The 16,477-nt window shown below is 47.7% G+C and overlaps 1 protein-coding gene across 8 annotated transcripts in view; it reads left to right on the top strand.

Annotated features, from left to right (window-relative positions):
- Positions 1-16,477, top strand: part of FYN (FYN proto-oncogene, Src family tyrosine kinase) — a 229,125-nt gene that overhangs the window by 102,475 nt on the left and 110,173 nt on the right. The window contains exon 1 of one of the 8 annotated variants that reach the window (XM_089333785.1): positions 9,686-9,770. The exons of 6 other annotated variants lie outside the window; for them this stretch is intronic. The gene's annotated coding sequence lies outside the window, so the exon portion shown is untranslated. Of the gene's footprint in view, positions 1-9,685; positions 9,771-16,477 lie in introns of those variants that run through there. One more of the 8 variants, XM_089333787.1, reaches the window with a different exon arrangement.

Here is a 16,477-nt window from a genome sequence, read left to right on the forward strand (position 1 = left end):
AGACCAAGGACCAAGGGCAGGCGATGCACTCTTACCTAAACTCCTCGAGGAGTGTGGCAGGCAGCCTCCTGCCCGAGAAGGCTCTGCAGGCCTCCCTGACCATCTCCTTAAGACCATCTGTGGCCCCTGGGTCAGGCCCAGCCTAACACAGATCCCTCGGCTCACCCTGTACTCAGCTGTCACTCAGAGCATCCCATTCCATGTGGAGCCATTTGCAGCAGCCTGAGCCAGCCTTGCCCTTCCAGAAGCATTGTTCCAAAATGCAAATAGGCCTCTCAAGTCTGTCCTTTTAAAAGTCAGCCCTGTGCCCAGAAAGGGTAGGGCATTCTCTTCTGGGTTACTTTATTTATTTATTTATTTTAAGATTTATATTATTGGGCCGGTGCTGTGACTCACTTGGTTAATCCTCTGCCTGCGGCGCCGGCATCCCATATGGGCACCAGGTTCTAGTCCCGGTTGCTCCTCTTCCAGTCCAGCTCTCTGCTGTGGCCTGGGAGGGCAGTAGAGAATGGCCCAGGTGCTTGGGCCCCTGCACCCGCATGGGAGACCAGGAAGAAGCATCTGGCTCCTGGCTTCAGATCGGCGTAGCTCTGGCCATGGTGGCCATTTTGGGGATGAACCAATGGAAGGAAGACCTTTCTCTCTGTCTCTCTCTCTCTCTCTCTCTCTCACTGTCTAACTCTGTCAAATAAATTAAAAAAAAAAAAAGATTGATGTTATTTATTTGAAAGGCCAGGGCTGGGCCAGACCGAAGCCAGGAACCCAGAGCTTCTTCTGGGTCTCCCACATGGGTGCAGGGGCCCAACTTCTGCTCCTTTCCAGGCACATTAGCAGGGAGTGGGATCAGAAGTGGGGCAGCTGGGACTTGAACTGGCACTCATATGGGATGCTGGCATTACAGGTGGTGGCTTTACCCACTGCGCAACAGCGCTGACCCCAATTATTTTGTAATCTTGGTCCCTGAAGTGGCTCCTGCCATCATTTTATCACTTGCTCACTATAAGAAGTGTCGTTTTCATTCCAGGTTAGCTTGAGTGGACTCCTAAACCAGATTCTTTGAAATCTGCACTGCTCATCTACCTCAATAGCCCATCTCTTTGCCATGTGCCTTGTCCCTGAAATCCACACCAAGCTGTGGGTTTTGTCTGTAGCAGTATTCATATGCCGACATTTTCCACTTTCGAGTTGGCATCCTTGAAGCACTGTCGTGTGTTCTCCTGATTAGCTGGAGAGACAAAACTGTGATGGGTCTCACCTGGGGATCAGGTGGTTGGCCCCACCCCACACCCCTGGTCCCTACCTTGCAGGCTGTCTGCTCACATGCATATTAGGGTATCTTTTGCATAGTTAATTTATAAAGGGCTACTTCTTAGGTGGTTAAGCCGATATTATCAGCAAGTAAAATGAGGCCCAGAGAACTTAGCCCATGTCTAGGCAGAGGGCGCCTTGGCGAGCGTGGCTGTTTGCCCTGTCTTCCTCCCATAGACTGACAGGCATCACTGGTGTGTGGAGCAACAGGGGGTGGGGGTGGGGCTGCTCAGCGTCCTGTGAGGCCTGGCCCCATCCCGGACACACAGTGAAGAGAGCTGTCTCCACACAGCATCCCTAGCACCTGCACGGAGAATGCTGCCCCGAGGTTGCACAGCTAGCATGCAGCAGAGCCAGACACCCACTTCCACTCTCTAAATCCAGATCTCTGGAGCACTCTCCTGTGTTAAAAGCATCACAGATTGGATTCAGCGGGAGCTCTCCCAGCCGCAAGAATGAACCCGGAGTGACTGCTCTGCGCCTCGGAACTCGGGCACAGCATGCTTTTAGTGTTAAGCCTCAGCAGCCTGGGTGACTGGCACCTGAGACCTGTCCTTCCTCCACCTGTGCTGGTGAGAGAGCGCCCACGGGCTGTCCCACCCCCACCACCTTGGATCCAGTCTTACTGGCTTAAAAACTGTCCTCATAAAGAATTAGCTGTCAGTTCCAGGAGGTTGGGGATTGCTATGTTAGGCTTCCTAGCCACCTGGTGGACTCTTAAAACCTGCTGTTGGAGCTGTTTCAGGCTTGGTTTTGATGTCAGCCAGCAAAGAAGCTGAGACAGGTGGCTCTGTTGGTTGAACAAGCACAGATCACACATGAAATTTGTTGAAGTAATAAAAAAAAATCTGTATCAAATGAAAGGGCACACAACAAAGCTGACCTGAATATAGATGTTGAGGGGATTCTAAAGGAAGTATGATGTAATTGGACCTTTTGTTTGGTGAATCTTCCCTCACTTTGTCTCTCGCCCGCCCCCATTTTAGTTGGATGCCTGGGAGAATCATGAAACAAATACTTGTATGTCCTCTATGTAAATTCACCCTTTGTTCTACATTTTCCATATCTGCTTTAATCCCTTCTTCCAGTCCTATATATGGATTATTATATGATATAAATTTTTGCTGAACCATTTGAAAGTAGCAAACACCTGGACACTTCACCTCCAATATGTTACCGTGTATCCCCTGAGAACAAGAACATTCTCATTCTTCCGCATAACCACCATACCATCACTACATCCAAGAAACTTAACAGTAACTCCATAATATCACAGAATAGCCGGTCCACAGTCCTGTGTCCCCACCTGTCCCAAACTGTCTTTGGTAACCACTTTCCTACCTGCAGATCCTGTATCTGGTCATTTCCACTTGCTGCATCTGGTCAATAACTTTTCTTTAAAATAGAACATTTTGCGGCTCTTTGTAAGTGACTTTTGGAAGAGTCCAGGCCTGTTTATGGTTCCCACACATTACACAGGGTCCTACATAGTGTTGTTGAACTTGCTCTTCTCTTCCTAAAAGTCCTTCGCTCTAGAGAGAGGCCTATTATCAGATGGAAACTAAATATCTTTTGGCAAGAACACTTCCTAAGTAAAGTCCTGTGCATTATTTTGCATCACATCGGTGTGCAAATGATGTCAGCTTGTTCCAGTGTCCCCAACGTCAGTTTGATCTTTTGGGTAAGGTGGTGGTGGCCAGACTCAACCAAATGCCAAAGCAGACGTTGAGTTAGTAAGTCCTCGGGCCCTCGTGAGCACCCCATTCCAAGGTCTCTTTCTTCCAGTGGTTCGAATATCCTTCAATAATCCCTTCCTGGGTCTGTCATTACTTAAGGATATTATGATTTTTTTTTTAACTCTTTGGTGTCTCTCCCTGACTTCTTTGTATTGTATGATTCGGGCCTTCATAAGTTTGCAGTGGTAGTTTTTTTAGTCACTTCCTTGGTGGTCAGTTGGATTGTGCTACCATCAAATAGATAGCACTGAACATTTTTCTTGCTCACCTTTGGGCTAAGCAGGAATAGCTTCATGGCCTCCTTATGCTAGAACTTTCCTTTCCTTCCCCCAGACAGCCCAGGAGAAGGAAATGACTTGCCCAAGGCCAGCCAGCCCCTGTGCTGGAGCTGAGATCCAGCCAGATCTGTCGGGCAGACAGCCAGGGATTTTTAGCTCTTCCTATTCCCACAGCTTCCCCGCTGGCCCAGCCTACCTTCCTATCTAGCCTCAGGCCATGAATGCCTGCCTGGGTGTGGAGATCCCTAAGAAGGAAAGGTTTAGAGAAGCACAGCCCCACTCCCCACCCCATCTACTCGAGGCAGGTGCCCCTGGGCCTGGAGCAAGGGGTCTGGCCCTGCCAGATGCCTCCACTGGCACATTAACTGTGCTGACTTACCCCTACACCCTGAAACTCACCAGCTGAGGCCGGTGTCCAACACCAGTCCTGCTGCCGGCAGTAGCAGCCTTGAGCCCGGAATTTGTTTAGAAGTAGAATTCTCTCTTGTTTGTGTGTTTGGTTTTAACATCTTCTTTTAAATTTAAGAAATTAATATGCTTGAGAAGTGATACTATTTTGACTTGGCAAGTGTTTGATATTTTTTTTAAACTTTTATTTAATGCATATAAATTTCCAAAGTACGACTTATGGATTACAATGGCTTCCCCCCCATACCGTCCCTCCCACCCACAACCCTCCCCTTTCCCACTCCCTCTCCCCTTCCATTCACATCAAGATTCATTTTAGATTATCTTAATATACAGAAGATCAGCTTAGTATACATTAAGTATGGATTTCAACAGTTTGCTCCCACACAGAAACATAAAGTGAAAAATAATAGATGATTTTTTTAAATGATGATGAAATCAGATCAGACCTATTGTCATGTTTAATCCCAGTGAGAGTCAAGTTGGGAATTGATAATTTCTTTCTTTCTTTTTTTTTTTTTTTTTTTTTTTTTTTACAGAGGATCAGTTTAGTATGCATTAAGTAAGGATTTCAACAGTTTGCACCCCCATAGAAACACAAAGTGAAATATATTGTTTGAGTACTCGTTATAGCATTAAATCTCAATGTACAGCACATTAAGGATAGAGATCCTACATGAGGAGTAAGTGCACAGTGACTCCTGTTGTTGACTTTACCAATTGACACTCCTGTCTATGGCATCAGTAATCTCCCTATGCTCCAGTCATGAGTTTCCAAGGCTATGGAAGCCCTCTGAGTTCTCCGACTCTTATCTTGTTTAGACAAGGTCATAGTCAAAGTGGAGGTTCTCTCCTCCCTTCAGAGAAAGGTACCTCCTTCTTTGATGACCTGTTCTTTCCACTGGGATCTCACTCACAGAGATCTTTTGCCAGAGTGTCTTGGCTTTCCATGCCTGAAATACTCTCATGAGCTTTTCAGCCAGCTCCGAATGCCTTTAGGGCTGATTCTGAGGCCAGAGTGCTATTTAGGACATCTGCCATTCTATGAGTCTGCTGAGTATCTCACTTCCCATGTTGGATCACTCTCCCCTTTATTTACTCCATCAGTTAGCGTTAGCAGGTACTAGACTTGTCTATGTGCTCCCTTTGACTCCCAGTCCCTTCACCATGACCAACTGTGAACTGAAACTGATCACCTGGAACAGTGAGATGGCATTGGTACATGCCACCTCGATGGGATTGAATTGGAATCCCCTGGTATGCTTCCAACTCCACCACTTGGGGCAAGTCAGCCTGAGCATGTCCCAAATTATTATCTGCTTAATATGACTGGTTTAGATCTGTAATTGATGCACAGTTATTCTTAAGTGTTGAAAATTAAGTGTTTGATATTTTAAGGGGGAATGTTGGGTTTCATGAAAGTGTTATTTAACTGGATTATGTAATATAATCATTTTATACCTGTTTGCATGTACATATATGTAACCTGTAACCTTGATTTTTTTTTTTTCATTTTATTTAAAAGGCAGACAAAGACAGATAGAATCTCCCATCTTACTCCTCAAATGCCCAAAATGGCCGGGACTGGTACAAGTCAAAGCCAGGAGCCCAGAACTCCATCCAGATCTCCCACATGGGTGGCAGGTACCCAAGTACTTGAAACATCATCTGCTGCCTCCCCTTTGTGCATTAACAGGAAGCTAGGGTCCGAAGTGGGGGACAGATGCTATGGCACAGCAGGTCAAGCCGCCACTTGGGATGCCTGAATCCCATATTGAAGTGGCAGTTCAAATCCTGGCTACGCTGCTTCCTATCTAGCTTCCTGCTAATGCACCTGGGAAGTTTCAGTCCAAGCACTGGGATTCTTGCCACTCCCATGGGACATCCAGATGTAATTCCTGACTCCTGGCTTCAGCGTGGTTTAGCCCCAGCTGTTGGGGAATGAACCAGCAAATGGAAAAATCTCTCCCTCTGCCTCTCCTCCATCCCTACCCCTCCCTCTACCCCTCTCTCTCTTTCTCTTCTGCTTCCTCTATTACTTTGCTTTTCAAATAAATGAACCTTAAAAAAGAAGTGGAAGTAGGCTTGAACCCAGGCACTAGGATGTGAGATGTGGACACAAGCAGGGTTACAACTGCTGTGCCAAGTTCCCAGCTCTTTGGATTTCTTAATTGATAGATTAATAGCACAGTAGTAGACATTTCATGTGTAGATTTGAAAGAAAGCAAAAACACTTCCATCTGAATATCATCTGTAGGAGTTTTCTTTTTTTAACTTTTTACTTCAGAGTAGTTTTAAATCTACAAAACAAAAACCATAAAGTAGTACAGAGTTCTCTTATAGCCCACACCTAACATCCCCTATTACTAATATCTTAGCATGATACATTTGTCACAATCCATAAAACACACCCAGCTTCCCCTATTGTTAACATCTCATATTAGTGTGATACATTTGTCATAGTTAGTGAGCCACACCCAGCTTCCCCTATTTTTTAAATCCAAACTCCCTCTATCCCTCCCACTCTTCCCAGCCTCTTGTAATCAACACTCTGGCAGTCAAAGACAAGAAACATGGATAGCCTAAGGCTTTCTAAAAACTATGTTCAAAGGAGACAGATGATATCAATTTTTTTTTTTTTTTTTTGGACAGGCAGAGTGGACAGTGAGAGAGAGAGACAGAGAGAAAGGTCTTCCTTTGCCGTTGGTTCACCCTCCAATGGCCGCCGCGGCCGGCGCGCTGCGGCCGGCGCACCGCGCTGATCCAATGGCAGGAGCCAGGAGCCAGGTGCTTTTCCTGGTCTCCCATGGGGTGCAGGGCCCAAGCACCTGGGCCATCCTCCACTGCACTCCCTGGCCACAGCAGAGAGCTGGCCTGGAAGAGGGGCAACCGGGACAGAATCCGGCGCCCCAACCGGGACTAGAACCCGGTGTGCCGGCGCTGCTAGGCGGAGGATTAGCCTAGTGAGCCTCGGTGCCAGCCGATATCAATTTTTATAACGTATCTCATTTAACCCAAAGTCTATACGAAAGGTTAGATAACCATGCAGTCAACGTGCAGAACCATCAAGGCAGGCCTGTGCTAAGACTTTGGAGTCCAGCAGGTGTTTCGTACTTGCGGTGTATCTCGGATCACACAAGCTGCATTCTGATTGCCCAGTGTGGCTACCGCTGCTTTATTGGGCAGCACAGCAATCTGGAGGACAACATCCAAGGCACACGCGGCTGTGGTCTTGAGAAAAAGCAGCTTCTTGCCTGGCCTGCAGTCGGAAGCCACACGCTTCCTCTTTGTGCCGTTTTCCCCCAGCTAACCCTCATTACCAGGAAAGGCCTGCTCAGGCCGGAGCTGCTGGCTCGGCAGTTCTCTACCAGTCCTGGCAGCCGGGGAGCCCCACGCAGACCACTTGTGGCTGAAATGACAGCGCAAAACACCCTCGCCACGCTGTCCCCAGCAGTTTCCGTGATTTTCTTGCCTATCAGACTTATTCAGTGGCCTTTTTCAAACCTAGGGTCATTTTTTAGACTCATTCTTTCTTAATGAACCATTCCAATCAGTGGATTCTTAAAATAGTCACTAACCAGACGCCTCCTCAGGACGTCAGCAGAACATGTAGGCATTATACATTTTGTACCTGTTTGTATGCCAAATATGTCTACCTGTGTTTTGATTAATGATGGTTCTCTCTCTTTTTTTTTTTTTTTTTTTTTGTGACTAGTCGCATACTCCCCCAGTGCATTATTCACAGTGAAACCTCAGTGAAGGTCAGGCTCCTTCTCCACTAAATGTCAGGTCTGTGGCTGTCGATCCCAGTACCCGACTTCCGAGACTGCAGACCCATCCCAGCGGGGGCAGTGGCTGAAGACTGTTGACAGGCTCCTTGGGTTTGTTGTGGCGGGCCACACCCAGATACAGACCCCGATGTGCAGGACTTGGGATCTGAATAGGGAGCAGACAATCCCACCACACTCTTGTTAGAGGACAGACTCTCCCGCCTGCCAGCCCTCCCCAATCAGATCAGAGAAGGACAGAGAAGGGGACACTCTGTCTTCCAGTTCTCCCCTGGAAAAGATGCCAGTTTTCCCCAACTCCCTTCAGTGCTGTATTTACGTTCTTGACTTGATACTGACCTTGCTGTTCACGGCTGCCCTGAAATCTGCCGCTGAGAAGGCTGGCGGTGCCAGGTCAGGCTTGGAGAGAGGCCAGCTTGTCGTGAGGGCTAATTTTCTCTCCCCACCACCTCCCTGTAGTGATGCTCACCTAGACCTCCCAAATCACCATCCTTCGATTTGTTCTGATGCACACCCACTTCTGTTGCGTTTGAATGACTAGTGCATGTGTATTTCCAAGTGTCATCTAGCGGCTGTATTTCTGCTTAATTATCAGAAATTAACATTGACTCTAGCCAGATAGTGAAGGCACTGAGTAGAACTATTTTGATTTCATCTTCAGTATTAATGGTTGGCTGACAGGGATGGCTCGGCCTGGAGGTGAAGAGGGGAAAGGAAATATAAACTACAGTGACACAACATTATCTACTCCAGGGATTCGTGACCTGAGGTTTATATCAGAATCACTGGAGATGTAAAAAATCCTGCTCTCCAGACCCCACGCACCTGCACTCTGTCCCTGGGAACCAGGGCCCAGCAAGTGTGTAGGAACCACCAACTCTTACTCAGTTGTACCCCTTTACAAGAACCTGGGGAGAAGTCGCCTGTACACCTCAATCATCTTATCCAGAAATCTGTTTATGTGCAGGTACACACCACCAGGCAGATCGTTTGAGTGTCATGCTATCTGGGGTCAGAAAGATACAGCTCCCTGTTGAAATAGTCACTCAGTGACTCAATAAACATGTCAGCAATAACACTAGGCCTTGTTCCTGCCCTGAAAATAGAGGCGTGCTGAGGTACGGCAGAGGCCCTGCGGGGGGCTGTGTAAGGAATAGAGCAATATCCAGTAGTTACCGTGCAGTGTGAGAAGTGTGAAGTGGCTCTGTGATCAGGGTAAAGTGGGAAAACGTGACCCATGCACCAACAAACCCATGCACATACACATCTCAGCCTCACTGCCTTCCTGAAGTGGGGAGGAGGTTGGTATTGTTGGGAAGACTTCACAGGGAAGTCGGAGAGAGTGGGTCCTGGGCAGGAGTCAGCAAGGCAATAAAAAAAATGTGCTGTCTGTTTTTGGGAGGCATAGCTCTCAGGATTTGTTCCTAAAGTAAATATGTAGCAAAGATGTCAACAACACTGACGTGACTCCATTTGTTTATCCTGAACTATCTAGTCCCAATACAAGTCCTGGGGCCAGTGCACAGTAGGTGTACAGCACATGGTGAGTGTACTGGATTGAGCATGGCTTTCAACAGTTTTGTCTCTCCTCTGACAAACCATTAGACACATTTGTGTCTTCAAGTAGATGTCATTGCATACAGTGTTACAGACAGTCCCCAAGTCACTTCTGTAAGTATTACTTCAAAAATAAATTTCAGCCCTTGAAAGAGTACACATTTCAGAATATGTAAATTCTCCTGAAATATACCAGGGTTTGATTTGCTTTTCGTATTTTAGGAGCATTAACTCTTCTACCCTAATTCTTACTCTTCTTCATTTTTCAATACATCTGAGGTTTGGAAAGAGCAGCTGCACCGAAAGATCATGTGATCCCTGGCATTCCTTACTGTGTCTGCCATTCATGCAGGTGCGGAAAGCAATGATGTGTTTCCCTGGCTATTGCTTGCTGTTACGGTTTGAATATGTCCTCACCAAAACTCAGCGTTGAGGCTTGGTACCTAGCTTCACAGTGTGGGAAAGCTGGTGGTTCTACGAGAGGTGGTTAGGTCGGTGAGAGGGATTAACGCCTCTCTTGCATGCGTGGGTTTGTTCTCATGAGGGCGGAGTGTTACAGAGCAAGCTCAGCTTCCTCTGGTGTCTCTTGCTGCCTCTCTCACCATGTGCACTCTTGCCTTTCCACTGTGAGGCTCCCACCAAAGCCAAGCTAAGGCGGGCACCATGCTCTTCAACTTCCAGAACTGTGAGCCAAGGTAAACCTCTTTTCATCGTAAACATGAATTTCCAGGCTGCAGCATACTGTTAGAGCAGCAGAAGTGGGCTGAGACAAAGGGTCTTGGAGGATTGGAGGAGCAGAGAATATTTGAAAGTAACTTTCAACTGTGATGAAAATATAGCTGATGCTAGGGTGTCTGCTCACCCAGGGATGCTGCTGTGCCTACACATTTTTGCAGCTTTATATTCACATCACCATCATTGGTTACTTTGATCCTGTAAGACATAATGAGAAAATGTTCACCTTGACCCATTGTCTGTGTTTATAATAGGAACAGACAGCAAGCACCAGCTCACATGTTGCTTCGTTTAGAAGACTGAGCAATATAAAGGTGCGTGCCCTGGGCATTGACAGTTTTTGCTGTGAACTCTGAAAACACTGTGAATTCCAGCTCTGTTAGTTAAAATGACCCTTCTGATTGGAAGGAAAGTAGATGACAATGACATGGATGCTGGGCTTAGGATTTTAAACAGCTGGATGGGTAGGACATTCGCTTTGGCGCTGGCCATGTGCTTGAATCCGAACTCCACTGTTGATCAGCTGTGGGGTCTTGGGCAGGTCCCTTCTCCTCTGTGCATCTCAACTTTCTCACGCCCAAATGGCAGTTGTCTCAAGGGTTAAAGGAGGTGAGAAGTGTGATGCTAGCATGATGTGCTAATACAGGCTGACTGTGCCAGGTCTCCTCACCCTTCCCTCTTTAGCATATGTCAGTCTTATCATTCTCTTCACAACTTTTTAAGTCCTCCATGAGCCTGTGAGAAAGAAAGAAACTCTGTAACCTGGCATTCAAGGCCTCTTATGCTCTCTCTTGTTGTCCAAGCTGCCTCCTCCCCACTTTTGCTCTGTATTTGATGCCGATGCAGAACTGAACCATCTCTATGCCCTCGCGGGACCTCAAATGCTTGCTTTCCTCTCTTGGGACAGGCTCCTTCCGCAGCTTAGAGTCTCAGGCCGATCTGCTGCAAGACTCATCTTAAATTCCACTTCCTCCAGCATTGAGTCTTTCTCATAATAGATATTAAAAAACAAAAACAAAAAAAAAAAAAAGGGTTGAATGTGTTCTAGAACAGATAACCTGAACCAGAAGAGCAGGTAGCTACTTCAGGCAGGTGTTTCTACCTGGGAACGAAGGCCTTGGCTGTGGTGTATTGGTCACCTCCGGTTGCCATATCCAATACCATAGGTTGGGATGGGGAGACACTTAACAACACAAATGTGTTTTCTCACAGTCTGGAGACTGAAGCCCAGGATCACAGTGCCCACAAGGTTGGTCTCTGGTGCAGGCTGTCTCCTTGGAACACAGCATTTTCTCTGTGTGTATGCCTCGGGAAGCTCTTCCTCCTCTTGTAAGGACACCAGCCCTGGTGTACAAGGACCCTGCTCTTAATGACCTGTTTATCCTTACTCATCTCACTATAGGCACTGTCTCCATTTTGGAGTTAGAGCTTCAGCATATGAATTGTAGGGAGTCAAAATTCAGTCCATAACACCTGGGTATAAAAATGGCACCTGGTCCTCTGAGGGTGTGTGTCAGTGTGAGTGCTCCTGGGTGCACACACCCTTTGTGCATGGGAGCCTTCTGTTAGGAGCTTTCTTCTTGCTCTCTGCCTTCCTTCAGGAAACCTAAGAATGGCAACTGGCTTGGTCTCCCTGGAGAGGCCTGGCTTGGCCTGCCCAGTTGAGCTGCAGCCTCATGGTCCCACTCCACAAAGACACCTCTTCTGCCCACACCAAGAGGGCTCCCAGACATACAGTCCCACTCGGTGGCTCCATCACAGCCCCTCCATGCCTCCAGCTGCCAGCGAAGGGGACGCAAGAGAAAGAACTCAGCAGAGAAGGGAAGGAATTAGGGGACTAGAACAGGAAGGGGTAACTTTTTTTTTGAAGGGAAAGAAAGAAATGAAGCCTCTCTTTTGACTGCTCTTTTAACACTGTCAGCAGAATGTTTTTCCCCTCAAATTTCTCAAGGTTCCTAACTCTGAAAGCCTCAAAAGGAACTCCTCAGCTCTATAAGTTTAGACAGCTGATAAATAACGTGGGAGAGCACAGTCTAATTTGGTCCTTCGTTAATCCACCACCCCTGACTTAACAGAGGGAGGCTGTTCCGTTACAAGTAGTTTTTATTCTGCTAAATCAGAGGCTCCTCGCGCTGTGTCATCTGCCTGCAAATTAGCTGGAGGCACAAGCTTTGCATTATGCAAAGTATTTATTCTCACAATTAATATGCTGGAAAGTGTGGTTTTCACACATTTCTGCCAGTACAGGGGCTCTCACCAGCGACAAACCGAATCACCTGGGGAGATTTCACAAACTACCCAAGCTTAGTCTTTCCGCCTGCCTAGCCCACCCCACACCCGTGAGAGTGAGGGGGTAGGGGGCCCCAACCCTGCACCATTAACCCCAGTGTCACTGCTTCTCTTTAGCTCTACAGACACACAGGTTTCTCATGAGATGTTTCCTTTATAGGATTCTTTTTTTTTTTTTTTTGCTTGACAACTTAGCTTTTTTTATTTTTTAAAGATTTGTTCATTTTTATTTGAAAGGCAGAGTTACACAAGAGAATCTTCCATCCACTGTTTTACACACTCAAATGGCCGCAACAGTCAAGGATGGGCCATGACTGGAGCCAAAGCCAGGAGCCACGAGCTTCTTTTAGATCTCCCATGTGGATACAGGGCCCAAGCATTTGGGCCATTTCCACTGCTTTCCCAGGCCATTAGCAGAGAGCTGGATTGGAACTGGAGTAGCTTGGGACATGAACTGGTGCCTTTATGGGATGCTGGCATTGCAGACGGCAGCTTTACCCATTACACCATGGCACTGACCTCACCAGTTTGCTTTTTTAACATTTTGTCATAGAACATTTCCAATTTGTGGAAAGTAAACAGTGTATCAGAATGGACCCCCATGCATCCTTCCCCCAGCTCCCAATAGCCATCAAGGTTCTGCCATTCTTGCGTCATCTATATCTAATTCGTTGTGTGTCCCTGCCATGAACGGGGTCCACCATGTGCCTGGTGCTTCCCACACCATACTGTATTTAATCCTCAGTACCCTTGGCACTCACATTTGTTCCTATAGAGATGGAAGCTCTGAGAAGTCCCACGCCAACCCAAAGTCTCCCAACCAGTTAGTGCTCAAGCAGGGAAGTGTCTGAAAAGTATGTCTTTCCCCCAAGCCCCAGGTTAGAAGAATAAAGAACATGAAGGGGAAAAGCTGTATTTAAAAGCTTTTGTAGTATAGATAGATTTATAGCTATGTGATAATAAATATGTGTCATGATATTAATGTTAGAAGCTAGGTAGTAAGTATATGAATGTTCAGTGTAATATTAAAACTGTGTATGTGCAGTTTCTCAATAAAATCGGGGTGGGTGCAGATTCCAACTGCAGCAAGATTGTCTTAAGCATCTAGTGGCAGGGGCTTGTGCTGTTGGCATCCCACGTGGGACCTGGTTCAAGTCCCGGTTGCTTCACTTCCCATACAGCTCCCTGCTAATGCACCTGGGAAAGCAGCAGAAGATGGCCCAAGTGCTTGGGCCCCTGCCACCCACATGTGATACCTGGATGAAGCTCCTGGCTCCTGTCTTTAGCCTTTCTCAACCCTGGCTGTTTCAGCTGTCTGGGGAGTGAACCAGTGTGTGTGTGTGTGTGTGTGTGTGTGTGTATGTGTGTATTTCCCCCTCTCTCTGTAACTCTTTCCAATAAATAAATTAATATATCTTTAAAAAAAAAAAAGCATCAAGTAGTGCACAAGACGTACAGGCTGTTTTCACATACCTCTCCTGTCACTGCAACCTCCAGCCAGACAGCTATAAGACTTGGTTGAATTCTAACCTTGAAAATAGCAAGGCAGGAATAAGAGAATTCTCGGAGATGTAAGTAATCAGCAATATAACACTGTTACAAAGGAACTCATAAAGCCCAATGGAGAAGCACAGGCTCTCCCAGGAGAACCCCCTGAACCAGTGGGCCACCAGCTTCAGAAGCTTCCTGATGGTCACTGCTCAGGGAAGGCCAGAGCCACACACAGTGACACTTAGTCCTATCCAGACCAAGCCCCTGGGTGAATCCCATGGTGATTTCTTCTCATCATTTACCCAGAGGAACATTTTGCATATATACAACCTACGTATTGAGGCTGTTCCTTCCTGAGAAAGGGCATAATCAATTTCTTTATGCAACATAAAAAACATTGAGCCGCCCACACCATTCCAGGGTACTGTGCAAATCCTGCTGTGATGGGGAGCTGGCCTGGCCAGTCGCTGCCGAGCAGCCTCAGCTTGGTTGGGAGTGATCACTAGGGCAGAGAAACCCTGATCAGGGATTCCTCTGGACATTTTCTTGCTGACAGTACAAGGAGACCCTGGGTGGGCAGCCAGCAGGCCTCTGTTGCAACCCTGCACAGAGATCGTTGTATCCCCAGTAGCCGTGGTTCTTCCTCCCAAGCTTCACTGCCGCTGGCAGTAGCCAACCACCCCTCAGTGTTTGAGCCAGGTGCTCAGGGCTAGGAAAGGCTCTGTCTTGCAGCTGTAGCCTGCTGTGGAGAAGAAAGCTTCTTAGAGATGCAAAAGCCACCTGCCCAAAGTCACCACTGACTGCAAAACTCCAGGCACACCAGGGAACCAAGGTGTTTTCCATAATCCCAGCTAGTCTTGGGGTTCATGGGACTCTCTGATATTCCTACCATGATAGTGTTCTCCTTCTGCTATACCCTGAACAGAACATAAAGCCCCAAGGAGGCCCCTGTCCCATCGGCTTCCTTCCTTCGTCCTGAAGCCTCCAGGCAGAGTGGGCTAGCAGCAAGAGCAGGGCATGGATTCCAGCCCCACCACTAACCGGCTGTGAAATTTTGGAAAATCGCTTAAGTTTGTGAGCCCCGCTGAGACGGTTATTGTAAGGTCTGGACTCAGGAAATGTCTCTGTGAAGGCACCCGGCCTGGCCCCTGGCCCTTGGCAAGTGCCCCGGAGTGCTGGGTTCCTCTTTGTGTCGTTTACCAGTGTGTGTGCCACACGGTGGCTGTGCCTTCATGCAGTGTCTCTGCCACTGACTGATGGTGTGAACACAGCTTGTCTCTTTGCAATCGTGCACCACGATTTCTCCTGAAACCCACTGCCCGTCCTCCAAGATGCCCCTTGTTGGTGCTTTGTTTTGTTAATTATACCATGTGGCTGCTCTGTAGGAGGCCTCCTTAGACTTTAGAGGCATTTCTGAGACCTAAGCTTGCCACTTAGGGTTTTGCCAAGGGAGGCTTGGTTACACCACGCTGCAGGGTATGTATGGGGTGCCGGCATTTCTAGTCACTTCCCCACTGGGAAACCTGATTGCAGGCTGGGCTCCAGGCTTTGCCCCGTCGGGGGCTGCTCCTCGCCGCTTAGGATAAGCAGACCGTGGCTGTGTTCCGGCGGCCCACGCAGGCGACTGGCACCCTCCCTCCCCCCGGAATGGTTTCCATTACTGTGTCGTGCGGCCTACAGTCAGGGGGGCTTGTTTGTTCAGGTTCTCATAGCACTTACTCATTTTGTTGTTGAGTTTACAGTTGGGCAGTGCTTGTGGATCTTGTTCCCTGCGTGGTGCAGCCATCCAGGCACTTGGGACGCACATCCTTTCTTCTGCACAGCTGCCAGGAGCCCAGGGTTTCCTCAAGTGCAAGCAGATGGACGTGAACATGAGTGTGGAGGCAATTAGAGAATCTCCTTCTCCAAGCAGTGCGGACTTGCTCTCTCCTTGGCTTTGTGGCTGCTCTTGCTCATTTTTATTTTCCATTTGGGTTTCATCAGGCTGTCAGCTTTTCTCCCCCCACCTCCCCCCGTTACATTTTGCTGCTCGTTGCAGGAGCTTGCAACATGGGGTAGTTTGGTTGCTTATTGTTGGGATCGAACTTTGCACAGTGAGATATAGATGACACATATCATGATGGTGACACGCTGTAAAATATTCTACCACCCGAACACTGTTTTCATATATGCTGCTGTCTCTCTACATCTGAGCAGAAGCTCAGAAAAAAGGGCTCCGCTCGCTGTGCTACATTTCCATTTTTCCTCGTATTTCACACCATCTCGAGTCAAGCCACAAAGGGGAGGGTGACCGGATGAAAAGTGCACCCTTGGGTGTCCTTGCTTTTCTCCTTCTCCTTTCAGTCAATCAGTTCAACCCTTCACACTTTCTGAGTGCAGTGCTGGATTCTCTGGTGACAGTTGAGTAGTTGCAGCAAACCTTGCCATCAAGGAGCTTCCAAGGCACTTGTGGAAACACGACATGGAACTGTGAGTTTAAGTTAACGGTGCCTGGCACATACAAGGCACTGAGTAAGCAGGTGTTGAACAAGAGGATGAATAAATGAATGTAGTGCAAAGTCTCCCAAGTCCTGCCCAGCAGTGAGGAGCAGGGAGAAGCAGAGAGGTCCGTAGTCATCAGTAGGTCTGGGCACAGAGGGTGCAGCATCCCTGGAGCACCCGTGCAAGCAAGCAGGTGAGAGGACCATGTGCCATCACAGATTCTCTGCATTCCTGATTTGCTCTGTGTTCAGCAACTACATGATGGCTGAAGACTGCAGAGGAAGCCATGTATGTATAAGCTGAGAAGAGGAGGCTGCGAAAATGCCAGGAGGCAGAGAGACCAGAAGGGAAAGATTGCTCACAGGATTATTGTCAGGTAAACAGCCAATAAAACCACGCAACTTAA

Source organism: Oryctolagus cuniculus, chromosome 5 (assembly GCF_051225735.1).
Source record: "Oryctolagus cuniculus isolate XC-2025 breed Fujian yellow rabbit chromosome 5, ASM5122573v1, whole genome shotgun sequence".
Lineage (NCBI taxonomy): Eukaryota > Metazoa > Chordata > Mammalia > Lagomorpha > Leporidae > Oryctolagus > Oryctolagus cuniculus.